The following is a 16,675-nucleotide window of genomic DNA, read 5'->3' on the forward strand; positions in this document are numbered from 1 at the left end:
TCGTATATATATATTATACATATATGTGTGAAAGTGACATCGAGCAATTACAACCGCCATTGTTGACTGAATCCGCTGGTATTTACTTTGAAGCTGCTGCTTAATTCGTTTCCATTTCAATACTGTTATGGCAACCAAATCGAGAGACAACAACAACAATTTACTTTCCTCATTTACACATCACTCAACTGTTTATTTGTTTGGATTTGACTTTTCTTTGTTGCATTACCCCATCGCCAAAGGCACATAGCTCTCGTGCAAATGTGTGTGTGCACCGGCAGGTATGTCTGTTTAATTGGCGGTGGTTGCAATTGTTGTTCATTTGTGGTTTCGTGTTTAATTGTGTGCATTTGCGCAAAGTTTTCACATTTTCAAATTCTAAGCAACTAAATGTCGTTGCAGACACAGTGCCGTGAAGGCGCAGACAGATGGTCAAGCGCATAGCTAGGAAAATAGAAGCGTGGACCCGCGTTTGGGTGGGTAAACGCCTGCAGCTTTTGCTTTATATGTTGAGAAAACAAATGGCAAAATAAAAGCAAACGAACGCATGTTGTAAAGCTAAAAATTTCCACTTAAAAACATAACTGTAGTGATGGTACAGAAAACATAGTTGCTTTGGATGAGATTGCCCTCAGATATAACAGTAATAAAAATGTTGGTCAGTATTTTTTATTCTTTAGCTTGCATAATTTTGTAATGCGGCTGCTTTGACTTCACTTAATTTTCTTCTTTGGTTTCGCCAATTTGTGGTAGCTTTTAAAAATGAGTTTAAAAATGTCAGACATTTTCTTCCGTTAAAACAAGTCCGTGAGAATGAAAGAGTATTTCACAACACTCTGAGGCCCTTTTGATAATATACAACTGTTACTCTTAGTCTTTGTGTGCAAACTGAATTTGAACTAATTAAACAAAAGTAAAATCTTTGACACCAGAAAAGTAAAATTCTGTTTCAAATATTGTTACAAAAGCTCACTCATAAAACGCAACTGAATTTAAATACAAAATTGTAAAGAAACTAGTGGATCCGTCCACGCGTTGCTGTGGTATACATTTTATACTATTATTCATATAATAAACCTTCACTAAAGTGAAAGTCATTTACGAATGAAGGGGAAAACGCTTTTGTCGGCATAAGAATCCAGGGGATTGAACTTGAGGTTTAATTTTCAATATGTTCATACAAATAAATGTCAATGGAAATTTAAAGCTGTTTTCTCAGTAAGGTTGACAGCATCTATCAGTTCTAATCAAAAAAAAAAAAAGATCTTTACCGAAAGAAGGAATCTTGGTTAAGTTTACCAGAACTTAACTGACAAATGGCTGCTTACCAAACATTGAGAAAATGGCTCTTAAGATTTGGCATTTACTCAAAATTATAATTGTAGTTGAACTTTCCTAACTCGGATCAACATAATCCACAAAATACTTCGAGTTATGGCAGGAAAATTGTATGCAATTTGATTTCTATTGCTAATTCAACGACTTCGAGTTATGGAAAACTTCGAGTTATAGGCATTTGAGTGATGGAAGTTCAATTGTATTACATATACTTTTTTGGGGATTATGAATACGTGCGTATGTTTAAAAATATATACAGGTAAATCTCCCATAAACAGACATTGGCGAGCCAGACTTTCTGTTCAGAACGGAAGTTCTTGGAAGAGCAGTTGTCCGTTTAATGGAGCGTCTATTTAATACAGCTTTCACTGTATTTCTTATTTATGAATTCTTTTGACTATCCTATCTTCTAAGTTGCTTCAAACTGGACACAGTGTGCTAAATTTTGCTAAAATCGGTTTAGTAGTTTAGGAGTCCATCGCGGACAAACAACGTGAAACGAGATAAAGAACCCAGTTGCTAAGTGCAGCTAACTCTCCTTCTAAATCACATTTTATAGGAAATCACAAGCTTTACGAAAGTTCAACAACTCCCAACAGGTTTGATTCACTCCATTTCTTTGTTTGAAAATACAAAAAATACTTTTTTACTTGAAATTGACAATTCAATTGCGAATTTGGCCAAGTCCAAGGGAAAACTCATTTTAAAATTTAATATTTATTATTTCATTGTATTAATAACATAATACAGTCATAATTAAATCTCATAAATTTTTCAGTGAAAAATGCTGACTTTATACTTTGGCGCCACACAAACACATTTGTTGAATTATGGATTGCGTTTTCATACATATATATTCGAATAAATTTTATTTTTATTTTACAAAGGAAAATAAAGAATTCATAAAAAATTTAAAATGAGCGATTTTTTGTAAAAATAGTGATTTGGTTGCATTCAGAAACGTTCTTCTACAAATAAATTCAGAGAAAAATAACCTTTTTATTTAGGAACTTAGAGGTTATGTTGCACTTGTGAACTACTGAACGAAGTTGTACCAAATATAGTACATAATAGTTTCATAGTTTTTTATGGTGACGTTTCCTAAGACCTTACATGGGTTTACGGGTTTACGAGTTTCAAAAAAATTGAATTTTTTTTAATGCTTTAATGAATTCTACAACACCTCTAGAATATTGTCCTAAACTTTCAAGTTGATCCGAGTAATAGTTTCGGAGTTAGGCCTTGAGAACTTGTGTGCTCGAGGCTAACTAGGCTAAGTGCGCCGGCTTTGAATGCGTTTTTCTCGAAAACTACTCAACCGATCTTCATGAAATTTTACACAGGTCTTTGAGATACAATTCTTGAAGACTGTGTATATTGATCTTAAATATGACTACCTGATTTTCAGTTAAAAATCAAATGCAAGTTTCAATACCTGGAGCAAGCCAATGTCCTACTTCCGTATTCTTCAAGAGAAGCCTACTCTTTTCAAACATTATTCACTTAATATTTCTTGAAACGCCAAACGGCATTTTTTGCAAGTATTTTGGCTGTCTTAATTGCGAAGTTCTTGCTAACACTTCTTAGCTACATGCGACACAATATTAATTAGCCACACCCTAGGTGCTGCAAACACACAGTAAAGTGCTGATATGTACATATATATGTGTACACATAAATATCCAAGAAAATTCCTTAATCACCATGAAACTTTTCCTGTCCACTTCATCTTAATTTGGAGCCGAATATTGTGTGGCCGCCACAAATTGGGCTTTATTTTACTATATTTATATGTAGATTTATATGGCACATGCCCAGCGTCGACAAATTTTTATCGGTATGCCTGTGTTTGCACTTTAATGTCCATTTAATTTGCGGCAACACAAATTGCTTCGCAACTGTTTCACCTTCAGCGGGGCAAGTCGTTTTTCAAAAATTCTCACTGAAACTTTGGCGGCACAAAGAAAGGCAGCGAGCTCGGCACAATAGTCTGTCTTGCAGCTAGCACTTTTCAGTTGCCACAATTGTTTCGTCCATTTGCAAAATTACGAGTTTTAAAAAAAAAAAAAAAAATCTAAACTGTGAAAAATTACTCAGACAGAAAGCGCTCTTTCACGGCCGAGCATTCTTTGTGCACCAAAAGTTCGCTTGTTCATTCGCCATGTCACTGTGCGTTTTTACCTTGGGCATTTCGTATTTATTTCAATTCTTTAACTCTACTTTGTGCCATACAAACAGATTTCAAAGTTATGCTTCGCACTCACTCACCAAATTATTAATCGCTACCGCAATTAAGTGAAATTTTGCTACTCCTGCGGCTTTTAGTTTGGAAATCAACGGATTTTCGTTAGAACACTGTGCCTTCGGTTGGCTGACTGCGACTGCGACTGTTGCAAGTTGCTTGTGGCTGGTTGCGCGTGCGAAACGTTTGTGATATTGCCACATGCACGGGCTGTTGCTTTTATACGTCCAATTGGCTGGCGTTGCGCTCGACCGTCTCGGTCGCTGTGCGTTCGTGTTGGTGGATGCCGTTGGCAGCGCGTTGCTCGTGCGGTGGGGTGGGTGCTCAGCTGCTGGGATTCTTGTTCCATTCTCACAGTTGCGCTGCGGCACTGCGACGCCGGCATCATTTCGCCTCGACGCTGCTTTTGTTATCGCGCAGCCGACGCTATCTTATCGTCGCTCCGATTGCGGCATTTCGTTTGGTTCATCCCATTGCCGCAGCCGATTCCGTTGTTTCGCTGCCAAGTAAACATTCGTTTGTATTTGCTCTGTTGTTGCTGCAAAAATATCAATGCAAATATGGGAGCGTGCATGTTTGTGTGTGTGTGTGTGTGTAATCGCATGCCTTTTTGTTTGCCGACTCAGTGTTTGTTGTCATCTCTGTCAAATCAGCACCGCTGGACTGGAAACTCAGTGCAGCGCCGTTGGCGGGGGAGTGTGTGGCGAGCGCTTAACCACGTGCATTCGCTTTTTTGCGGTAATTCGCCATTTCGGCCAACTGGTTTAATTTCTAATTTGCATTGCTCGCTGCTTCGCTTTTAATTTTAGAAGTTTTGCTTGGAAGTACTGCTTAGATCTCGTTTGATTTGGATTACTTGCATTGGCTGCGCTTACTCTTACTCTTAATCGCACTCACGACAGTTCTACCAAGGTATCCAAGTTATTGTCTTACAAATCTGGTTTTGGCTATCTTTAAATTCAATTCACAAATATTTTTAAGCCATTATACACAAAATTTCTTACTGTCGTTATAAAGAGGCTTCAAACTTCAAGTTTAAGCATACAAGCAATAAGAGTCGGAGTTTACAGAGGTGAAAGATTTTTTACACATGTATAATTGTCCAGATTTTTGAAAGTGCGGACATGCCTTAATATAAGATTTCATCCTACAAGGGAAATAAAAAAATATCAGATTTTACGTTTTTAATAGCATTGACAGATGGCAGCGTTAACTGAAATAATCCGGATTAATTCTGGTGTTAGTGAAGATAACTCCGTTGCTAACTCCCATTTAATCCTCAAGATTTCTGAGAGTCAGCTGCATTTTCCTTGGCAACTTTGTTAAAAATGGCCAATTCTAATCTATTGTGAATGAAAAACAAGCAACACTGACTGTTTTTCACATTTTCAATAAAAAAATAAGATCTTGTATTCAGTTTCATTGAAAATATTATAAAAATGATATATATGACATATATAAAAATGAACAATCAGCTTTTTACGAGAGTTTCAAACTCGCATAGCTGCCGTCTGCCACCTACAAATTTGGATCCAAATAAGTGCTCAGTTAATCCGGATTTACGCGACCGAAAGGGGTTACATGAGTTTACGGGTTTAAAAAAAAATAATTTTTTTATTGTCTTATTGAATTCTACAACACCTCTAGAATATTATCTTAAATTTTCAAGCAGATCCGAGTAATAGTTTGGAATATACAGCCTTGTGAACTTGTGCGCTCGAGGCTAGCTTGACTAACTGCGCGGTCTTTAAACGCGTTTTTTTTCGAAACTGTGTTTTTGAAGTCGGTTGGTTGAGTTTCTCGAGAACTACTCAACCGATCTTCATGAAATTTTACGCAGGTCTTTGATATACAATTCTTGTAGACGTGGACGAGGGATTTTTTCGGTTACAACTATTTGAAAAAAAAGTGTCACGAAATGTTCACTGAAAAAAAATATGTCTGCCAAAAATCCAATTTTCAGTTTTTTTTCTTTCTTCCAAGTTCTAAGTTAAGGTTTAACTAAAATAATTATTTTCTCACTTTAGATGATCCTGGCCGATGTTAAAATATTTTTTTTCGAAAAATTTTAGAATTTTTTTGGTAATAGTGTATATTTGTAACAATAAAAAATATTAACAAAATATTTCATTTTTTATATGTGAAAAAAAATTGTTGAAAAAAGTCCGTTTTTTACCCGAGGAAACCCAAATAACCCCCTAAAGGTTCAGAACTCTTAAGAAGTATTCCAGGCCACAGTCCCGAAACGAAACAAATAATATTTTTAGTATTCACGTTTAGTATCATTCAAGAGCACACAAAACCACTAGAAAACATGAAGTTATGAGTCCTTTAAAATGGAAGTGCCAAACAGCCGTGTCTTCACCATTTTTTCAAAATTCGTTTTTAATTTTTGAATATTTTAAAAATATTTTGAATATTTCAAAAATATTTTGAATATGTATTTTAAAAATATTTTTAAAATATTAAAAATTAGAAATTTTAAGTTCTGTTGGTTCACACGATAGAGCTTTATTTTTAAAAACATTCCTTCCAATTTCAAGAAATCTTGATGCCCAAGTTTATAACTTTATCTGCTGCAATGTTAGAAATTGAACTTCTCGCGCAAGATCAAATTACTATCCTAGTAAAAAGGTGATCCCTATTAAGCATGCTTATCCAGTGCCTTTGACAAAAATTCTCTGCAATATGCATATTTTTTAAATCCTCTGCTTATTCTGCCATATTTAATTTACTATTTGCTTCAAGTGGTAAGTACTTGTATATGCTGCAAGTACAGTGGTGTAAACTTGACACAAACCGCTGACAAATGTCTTTGTAAGATACAATCAGCGCAGCTAACCAGAGGAATTTGGCTGACCTTGCTTAAGTGCAGCCCTGCACATTCCCATGTTAACAATTAATTTCATGCTTGCGACAGGCAAGCCGCTGCGGGGCATGGAAGGCGACTGCTGCAAGTTTGCAATCATTTTGCAACTCAATGTTAAAGCAACATGCAGAATGATTATGCGGCAGCAGCGCGGAGAGTGTGATCATAAAAGGGTTTGCAGCAAACTTACAGTCGCACATGCACACTTATGTTTATGCCCAGGAAGATGTGTGTGAAATGCCTTCCGATTTGCTGCAAGAGACGTTGAGCGCTCATTCGCGCTCTTGCCGGTCCGCCTACGCTCTCGTCGTTGCTTTGTTGCAGCATAACAGTAAAATTTTGTAAACAACTTGGCTATGTCGTGTCGAGCACGTGTATTCTGTTTTCGTTTCGTTTCGCTTCACAATGTTGGCGGCAACGGCGCTGCTGGGCTGCGCTGCCACCGCCATGCCAAGTTATCCTGTTATGCAGCTGGCTGTGGCGCCTTGAACGCTGCTACTGATTGCAGATGACCATTTTCTGCAGTTCACTTATTTTGGTTTCAGACCAATGTTTCGTTCCGCTTTTTGGGCTTATTAGTTTTCAATAAGCCCTGATTGCTTTCAACTTGCAGCACTTGCATACAAAGGCAGCGTTTATTGAAATGAAATTAAAGTATTTGGCTTATTTCTTCGCATTACTTTCACTAATTAAAATTTGCATTTGTTAACACCGAAGTTTTAGTCTTAAGGGTAAACAAAAAATTAAACTAAATAAAATATAAATAAAAAAGCGATAAGTTCAAAAATGTGCTCATGAGCCAGAGCAGCTAAAATTTATTTAGCTACATATGTACATATATATGTACATGCTGCTCATGCTGGTTTATCAGCCATTTATATGCGCTTACAAATGCACATTTTCGGTTGTAGTTTGTTGAGCTTATCTCTGTATCGCAATATTTTTCCAGCTCTTCAAAAGCAACGCCCACACCTGAGCTCAAGTTCTTGCTGCCCTTGTATGTGCGTGTATGAGTGTTTGCATGTTCAGTTATTTGCTTCCGCGCTTGCAGATGGCACCTCAAAAACGGGATAATAAAAATGGCATTGACACACATTCCACACACGGCTATGCCGAAAAATTCTAGCATTGCGGCAGCGTTTGCGAGAGTAAAAAGTACCGTTAACAGGTCTATTCGGAATTGTCATGAGCGGCCATCGAAATGGCTTCTGCTGTTATTGATTCCTTTAAATCCTTTGATAATCCAGCGCTAACTTAAATAGTTTATTCTGTTTAATAATAAAAAAATATTAAAAAAATTAGAAATTATAATATTCTACAACTTAATATAATTGGGCTTCGATTCTTTTTCTTAATCGATCCAATAGGAAATTAATTTAAACATTGCAATTTGAAAAACAAAATATACTAACGGGAATCAAAAACTTAACGGGATGTCTATTTCTAAATTGTGATAAAAAAGTACCCGGAAATTGTAAAAAGAACAAACATTTTTTAATTATTCATTAATATTTATTTTGTCGCCTCAAAGTAATCCCCACCAGATCTAAAACACTAATGCCAATAGTTTTTTCAGTCCTCGAAACACTTTTCATAAGCACCCTTTGGGTGGTCTTCAGCTTCTTCAGCGCATTTTCTTTTAACTCTTCGATCGACTGAAAACGGGTTCCACGGAGCGGCAATTTCAGTTTGGGAAACAAGAAAAAATCACACGGAGCCAAATCTGGTGAATACGGTGGTTGATCGAAAGTATTATTCGCATTTTTGGCTTTAAATTCGATCACAATCGTGGCTCGATGCGATGGTGCTATCATCGTGTAAAATCCATGAATTGTTCTATCACAATTCCAGACGCTTTCGACGAATGTTCTCATGCAAGCGCCTCAATACGCCCAAATAGAACTCCTTAATGACCTTCTGTCTCTCCGGATCCAATTCATGATGCACCAAACCACGAATATCAAAAACAACAATGAGCATCACCTTGAATTTGAGCGACTTTGGGGTTTTTTTTTTTTTAGTTTCGGCTAGTTTGTTTGATTGTTGACTTGTTTGCATGTCAAACTCATAAACCCATGTCAAGAACGCCACAATATCCACCAAAATCATTCGAACGGACTCGCGAAAGATGTTGAGTTCTCTTGCAATCATAGATCTCTCGACCGTCTCTGAAGCCTTTGCATGCTTGTGTTTTTGGTAAAACGGAATCACCGTAACGTGCAACATTCTCACCGATTTCGCAAACGTTCCGTTATAAAAATCACAACGCACTACTAAGGGGTACCGCCTTAAATAACTGCTGTTCCAAATTGGTTGACAGAGCGCGCTCATATTTGGAATAGTAATTAAGGACAGTCCTACCAATTTAGCAAAATAAATTTTTTTGAAACATCATTTACCCGAAAAATTTAATTACAATTTCAATCGCAATGTATATTCGGCATGTAGGGATTAGGGTTTTAACATCCTCTCCGAACTTTATTAACACATCTCTCATAATGACTGATACACGCGGTCTGAAGGTAATCTTAATTTATTGTACATATGAGGGGAGGGGGCATTTGATGGTCATATATTAAAGTGGACTCACATTTCAAAACTTTTTTTTTTTTGCTTGTATATTCAATGTACATATATTAAGTTCTTCCGTGAAAGAGTTTCTGAACGCGTTGGTCGACGAGGTACATTCATCCGAAACGAGTGGACCGTGTGGCCTGAAATTTTCACAAAACCTTCTCAGACATATTTTTCAAGTAATGATCATAAACCGTCAAATTTAAAATCAAAATCAAAAACGAAAAATTTTAATTAAGAATTCCAATGTGTTCGCTGAAAACGCTGCATGGTCGCGGTCTTGTCAATTTTTCTACCTTACAGAGAGATCGTTATAAGAATAAAATGAATGACACAAATAGGTCGCAAGGTTCATGGAACACCCAACTATAAACATATATTTGTATTGATTTTAATCTAACGTATCTAACTTTTATTTGAAAGAATTTGAATTTGAGAAAAAACTTTATATGGAATATAAGCGAGCTGATTATTTCCTCGTCGTTCTTCAAGAAACCCTTAAGGCCAACGGCCATAGCTAGATATCATCCCTTCAGTAATTATCTTTGCAGATTTTAGTCTGGCAACATTAATACCTACAGAGTTGCGGCCCCTTAAAACTTTTTGAACGAAACCGTGATAAAATTATATACCCTGTTCGTTGGTGACTTGCATTAACGTAAATCTACCAAATAACGGCATGTGTAGAGAGTTTAAGTCAAAGAAAGCTGCACTGAAAAAAAAATGATTTCCAAGGCGATTCATTTTAATTTCATTAATATTTTGCCGTTAGCAGCAGCGCCTTCAGCACGCAAAAGAAACTCGCACATATCGACATGAACATACACACACACACTTACACTCATTTACTTTGGATGCCTACTACTCTAAGCTCCCGCTGCGCTTGCTAGAATTTCCATTTTTGTTTTTCTAGCAGTTTTTGATTGTTGCACGCCACGCTGCGAGTAACAATGCAAAGCTTAAGCACCCACACACACACACACTTGCCGATTCGAGCCGCATCACAAGGAAAACAGCAATAACAATAACCAATGCTTACCTTGCCACAGTGATAATTGTGGCATGCAACGTCTAACAATGCGCAAAGCGAGAAAAAGTCCTGACAACTTTATTAGACTTGGCAGCCAACAACTGGACTGGCGCGCAGCAGAAATTTAGAATTTGCGAATGACTTAGACCGCGCCATGGCGAAGGTAGTCGAGCAAAAGGCGGTCGAGGCGCTAGCAATTGTTGAAATAGGCAGTGCATTTATCTTCGTGAAGCCTTGTCGGCATTCAGTTGACGCCCCTCTTTTTACTAATCCTGTCTGTTTTTTGCCGTTGTCCTTCTCCAGGTATTCTTCGCAAAGCTGTGTTGCTGCAATCAGCCAGCAGGTGGACAAGTGGGCAGGTGGACGCGCAGCGCTGCTGCCACGCCATCTTCGTTCAGGTCTCACTTGCCACTCAAGGGTGGCGTCGGAGCGTCCCTTCGTCTGTTCGCTTTTTCGCTTCGTCTATTCTAAATTAGAAATTCTACTACTGTTGTTTCAGTTGTTACCACATTCTTTTTACCGTTTCATTGCATTTCATTTCGAATTTGTGTTCTGCTTGGCACGCTTTTTGCGCTCATTTGTGGCCACCCACAGCCCGCGCTAGTGGCACTTATGGCACTCCACCTCTGCCACTTGCGTGCGCGGTGGCTTAACGGGCGCGCTGTTGCACGGCTTGCACGCCAGACGCACCGCTCACGTGCTGCAACTACAATTTCGTTGCATGATGTGCGCTTTAGCTGAATTTCGCTGGGATTTCTATTGTTTTCATTTCGCTCATCTTTCAAAGGATTAAATCAGCCGTTGCCACAGACACAATCACAGTCGCGCGCACTACAATTTCCAGCGCTTCTGTTGCATGTGGCGCGCAGTGTATGTGTGGTTGTGTTTGTATTTGGAAATGGTTAATGCTGTGAGCGCAAAATCTTCCACTTGTGTGTCAACTTGCTCGCGTTGCATGCCGCGGCGGTGGCGCGACGCGCTAGCGGTGTTTACGTTCGCCCAAATACACGCGTAAATACACACAAATGTGTGTGCGCACCTGTGTTGAGAGTCATGTGTTGGGTAAGTGAGCGTATGCCTTCGCTCGGTCCCATACGTGCAACTAATTTATTATTATTCCTCAACAAAATCCTCCACATTTGCTTTTCAGCTGCATGCGCACACATGATTCTATGTATGTGTGTGTGCATGACTTTAAACCGCCATCGTGTGTATGTGAAACTTCCTTTCGTCTCCTTCTCTCTTCCATATCCACCAATCGTTCCTTTTCTTTATCGCCTTGCAGCATTTAACGCAAATCTTTTCCCGCCGAAGTTTGTGGCTGTGTCCTTCCGATTCTTCTGTTTGCCGTAATTGCGCGTCATATATTGGTTTCACGACAGGATTGACGTGATTACTTGCAACTTTGTAGTTTGTCTGTTTACTTTTTGTTCTGGTGCAAGCCACTCAACCCGCTCCGCTCGTGAGCAGACGAAGAATTCGTAATTTATCAGACTTGAGTAAATTCTAGAAAATTTTTAAGCGTAGATTTATCAGCCAGAAAGATGCAACGTCACTTCTATATTCAACTAACTGCAGCCTTGACAAGTCCCCCAACCGCAATCACTATACAGATATACACATGCATATTTGTACGTATGTATAATGCTGTTAATTGCTTAGAGGAATTGTTTGCTCTTTTCAATCTCGAGAAAAATTAATTAATTATATCTAACCTAATTCACACAGAAGTTTTTCCAATATTAAAGGAAGGGGATATGTGATTTATTTTATTTGGATTTTAGGGTTCATATCATCTATGCATATATATAACAGGTTTTTCAATAGAGATGATATGATTTCAAAGTGTCCCTTCGGTCATTTTTAATATTGTATGTCATGATTTTTTTTCTATTGTATTCAGTCAATTTCGTCCTAGAAAGAAATACGCAAGAATGACGTTTACAAATTCTTCAATTTTTTATCAAAATCAGCTTATTGCAACTTTTCGTGAGCGTTTGCCATTTTATGGTCGTAATAATCGTGCCCCTGTGATCGCTATTCGTCCAATTGTTGAAAATGTCGAACGCATATTTTCTCATAATGTTCAAGTGCCAAATCAGACATAATGAAAATATTGCTGCCGTTTAGGTAAGTGTTGCTAAAGATCGCAATTGGTCGATTCCAAGCAGTTTTTTAGAAAGGATTTGGCTTGCATCCGCATAAAATTGTTCTCACTAGGAAAGTAAAGTCATTGAACCACCGTAAACGTCGTGAATTTGCTGATTTTACTGTGAAATAACTTGAAAATGATCACGATTAAGATTTTCAGAAAATCAGCTTCCCCGAAGAGGCTCACTTTCATCCGAGTGGTGTCTTAAATAAACAAATCTGTCGATCCTGGTGCGACGAAAATCCCAAATTATTCATGAAGCATTACTTTCACCGAAATTGACAGACTGGTGTGGTTTTTGGTCTAGTGAAATCATCGGTCCGTACTGAAATGAAGCCGGTGACACCACTACTGCCAATAGAGAGCGGTATTGATCGATGATAATCAACTTTTAATGGCCGCAATTCTTGAAAACATTTGGTTCCAAGACGGGCTACGTGCCACACGGCACGTGAAACAACCGAATTATTGCGAGAAAAGTTTGAAGATTCAATTCTTTCAAGAAATTGTGACATTGAATGGCCTCCAAGAAGTTAAGATTTAACACCATTAGACTACTTCTTATGGGGATTCTTGGAGTGATTGGTCTTTAGCAATAAACCATACTCTCTTCAAGCTTTAGAAGTCAATATGGAACGTGCTACTGAAGACATACGACTCGATTTAGTGGTAAAAGTATTACATATTTTCATAAGTTGAAAAAGTCGAAGGTCGTCCAGAACGAGCCATGTCTGCAACAATCTCTCGACCGTCTTTGAAAGCTTTGGACCACTCGTAGACTTTAGTTTTGAATCAGAGTAAAAATTTTCCAACATTTCTAACGTTTTCGCACACGAAATTCCTTGTTCGATATTTTTATCAATTTTAAAAATCGACACACACAACAACGTATATATTAAATTTATTAGTGTGAGGGGCAACATATGTTCCTTCGCTATATAACCACTCATGTTGAATTTTGGTTTTCTAGCTTACCTGGTTGCATTCTTTTTGATGAACAACGTTTTTGGGCGTGTCAATGATCCGATACCAAGCATTTAAAATAAAGACCGTCAGACGATGCCCAGGTCATGCTCGAACTGTGTCTTCGGCAATGGCAAAATTGACTCGGTTCAGTCTTCTTGTGATTGATGTTTGCACTTGAAGAGTATCATTTGGTACCGCTTGGAATAAATCAATTTTACAGCTGTCAGAAAATCGGTTTATAAGAATGGCATTTCAAGTTTTGGTATATTGAAGTTAAATTACAATTACTTAATAATGAAAAAATATCCCTTATGGTGATCTGTTTCCTGGGGAATAGTCAGTTTGAATGGCATCCTTATATTATAACAGTCCGATCTTGGAGAAAAGAATGTGTGCAAAATTTAGGTTCGATATCTCAAAAAAAGCTGGACTTTTCGCATATACAAGGTCTGTCGCAAAAGAAATAGGACTATTTAAAAAAACAACAAAAAATTAATATTTTTCAAAAGTTATATTTTTTTATTCAAAGTAGTTTCCTTGTGCTTCGATACAGCGTTTAGCCCGGTCAATTAGCATTTCAAATGAGTGTTTAAGGTCATTTTTCGGAATGCTCTTGAGAATATCAGTCGTCGCCTTTTAAATAGCTGAAATGTCCTGAAACCAGTGTCCTTTCATGGGCAAATGAAGTTTTCTAAATAGATAAAAATCACAGGGTGCCAGATCAGGAGAGTAGGATGAGGAGAGTAGGATGAGTGATTAATGGTTAATATGGAGTTTTTTGTCAAAAAATCAGTGACAAGCGTCGACCGATGACACGGCGCATTATCCTGCAACAGGCGCCAGGACCCTGCCTCACGGTATTGTGGTCGAGCACGACGAATGCGTGACAAAAGACGCTTCATAACACCAAGGTAAAACACAGTATTAATCGTTTGGCCAGGTGGGACGAACTCTCGGTGTACAATACCCTCGGAATCGTAAAAACAAATCAGCCTTTATATTGACTTCTGAAGACGACCGACTTCTGATCGTCACAGAGGTCCTCACGACCTTCTTAGAATCGCTTACTACGGGATAGGCACTGATCACCATAAACTTTTTTCATCATATGAAATGTTTCAGTAAACGTTTTCCCAAGTTTAAAACAAAATTTAATATTTGCTCGTTGCATTTTACGACCGATGACCAAATGCTGCTGTCACTTTTTTATCGATAACATCGATTGTAGTTATCCAATTGTCTTAAAATTTTTACGAAATATCAACAAGAAATCAAACTTTTTATTTCATATACCCACCAATAGGTGGCGCCACCAGAAACAGTTATATTTAAAAAGTTCTGTTTCTTTTGCGACAGACCTTGTATACCGACGGATGGGCATACTTAAATCACAGGTACTCTTTCTTGTTCTCCCAAATCATGAGATTTCTAATGAATTCTACATATTCTTCTTTTTCAAACGATACGAACTTTTAAGTCCGACTGTTATTTACAAATATTGGATCATGGAGGGTACAAATGAGATATTCTAAATTTGTATCAACAATAGTAGTCATGTCATTTGTCTTTAGAAATAAAGGAAAATGATTCAAATTAAAATATCTCAGCTAATACCATGTCACAACTCATGTATACGTACGCATACAGACAACAACAAACAAGAAAGTGATGACCGAAAATCAGCCTAAAGCTGATGCATCGATTTTGGCAACCGAAACAACAGAGGCGACAAACGCGCACTTTCTCTGCTAGTCAAATGGTTAGGTATGATATATAGAGGCACGACTTAAAAAATCTAGAACAGCAAATGAAAACTAAAAACTGGCGTAAACAGTCAACGGGCGGTGCTCTGTGTGACCGCCTTCCAGTCACGAGCCTTTTGGAATGCGCTTTAACACATCCACAAGCAAACAGTATTGGGATTCAAGTTGACCGAGCGGGCGTTTGCGCCTATAATGACAAGTCGCTAACTGCAACCAAATAGTTGTTGTTATTGTTGTGGTTGGCGCAATAAGTTTTTGTCGAATTTTACGAGATTTCGCCGCAGACACTCGGAAGTATAATTGCAAGTGCTTGCCAATATATAATCAAACATACAAATGCACGGCCCAGCAGAGCCTCATGACACACAATTAACTGTAAATATATTTGTGTGTGTGTTGGCGCTGCTCAATTACTTACTGGGTCGCTAAGGCCAACTAGACGACCAAGTGGGCCACACATATAAGTTTGGCTGGCCACTTGTACTCTCACACATACACACATACACAGACATTATGAAAGATGGAATTGCTTTGAAATAAAGGAAGGCCAGTCAGGGCAAAAAGTCACATTATGAGAGCAACGGCGCGCCAAACAAAAAATCAGCTGGCAATCGGCAATGAATTTAGCCAACGGCGGCGTTGGACCGCGCGGCTTTCGCTGCTCTCGAGCGCACCAAATTGGACGCTGGCGCTCGCTGCTTTTTACTGACATTTCATTGCATACATTTATACACTACTTTCGCACACACACACACACTCATACAAGTTCTCTGTTTGTTGTGTGCTAAATGTCAGCAACAATTACCGCATTAGTATCTCAAAATCGTTATTTATTTTATGCCTTTGATAACAAGCACAATTCAATGTGTTTCTTTTGGTCCATGCAGTATTTTTAGCACAAACATACGCTCCACTGATAAGCAGCCGCACTAGCATCAAATGTCTCAACCGCGAGCTTCCTCTCTCATATATTCGAAGAGAGTTTCGCTTCTATGCTGCACTTTGCTGTTAGACGTCATTTAATTAAGGGCCGTAAGTGATAATACAATGTACTAGAAGAATAGATGTCGGGGTACTCGTCGTTGCGTTTGCCGGTGTGCCAAACTAAAATAATCTTATCACAATGCTCACCCTGTGCCCATAAGAGAACTTTATGTATTTTTACCGATTTGTTAAACTCTCGTATTTTAGTGTCATTTTAAGACACACATGTACTTGTTTAATAACTTATTAGTGATGGGTTTACCACACCTGAAACGTCACTGATAAGGACTTAAGTTAATAGCCAGATTTGTAGTATGCGACCTGTTTTAACACCAGCCACCCAGCAAGTAAGTGAGATTGCCTAAAGTCAACTAACAGTGGTTTTACACCATCATTTGACCCGATTCATCTTCCATTATGTCTTAAGGTACATAAACTCTCCAAGCAATTTAGCAATTTATATTGAAAGAAAACTTTCCTAAATTAATAACACCTCAGATGTTGTTGTTGTAGCGGCAGAAATCATTCTTGAAATAATTTCGAGGCATGGTGTCGTGTTGAGAGTTCTTTGCCAGATACAAATCCGGGTGCTGCTTTAAAACGACTGTCGTGTAAATAAGTTCTTAGATATTGTTGTATGATAAGGCGTAAACGATCCGAAACGCCATACAAAGCTCTTCAAATTTTTAGACAATGGGCTTGACACTGCCCACCTTTATGTGAAAACACTTATCTCCTCACTTTCTTTACCAAATTC

General features: G+C 38.1%; 2 protein-coding genes across 3 annotated transcripts in view; one reads left to right on the forward strand and one right to left on the reverse strand.

Moving 5' to 3' along the window:
• LOC126768028 (calexcitin-1) overlaps positions 1–3,764 on the reverse strand; it is a 30,424-nt gene extending 26,660 nt beyond the window's left edge. The window contains exon 1 of the mRNA XM_050485889.1: positions 3,607–3,764. The gene's annotated coding sequence lies outside the window, so the exon portion shown is untranslated. The remainder of the gene's footprint in view (positions 1–3,606) is intronic.
• The window catches only part of LOC126768022 (collagen alpha chain CG42342), a 264,733-nt gene extending 250,300 nt beyond the window's left edge, over positions 1–14,433 (forward strand). The window contains exon 15 of one of the 2 annotated variants that reach the window (XM_050485878.1): positions 14,112–14,433. The gene's annotated coding sequence lies outside the window, so the exon portion shown is untranslated. Of the gene's footprint in view, positions 1–13,757; positions 13,843–14,111 lie in introns of those variants that run through there. The other variant, XM_050485879.1, reaches the window with a different exon arrangement.
• The last annotated feature ends 2,242 nt before the right edge of the window (positions 14,434–16,675 follow it).

This window comes from Bactrocera neohumeralis, chromosome 2, assembly GCF_024586455.1.
Source record: "Bactrocera neohumeralis isolate Rockhampton chromosome 2, APGP_CSIRO_Bneo_wtdbg2-racon-allhic-juicebox.fasta_v2, whole genome shotgun sequence".
In the NCBI taxonomy this organism is placed as follows: domain Eukaryota; kingdom Metazoa; phylum Arthropoda; class Insecta; order Diptera; family Tephritidae; genus Bactrocera; species Bactrocera neohumeralis.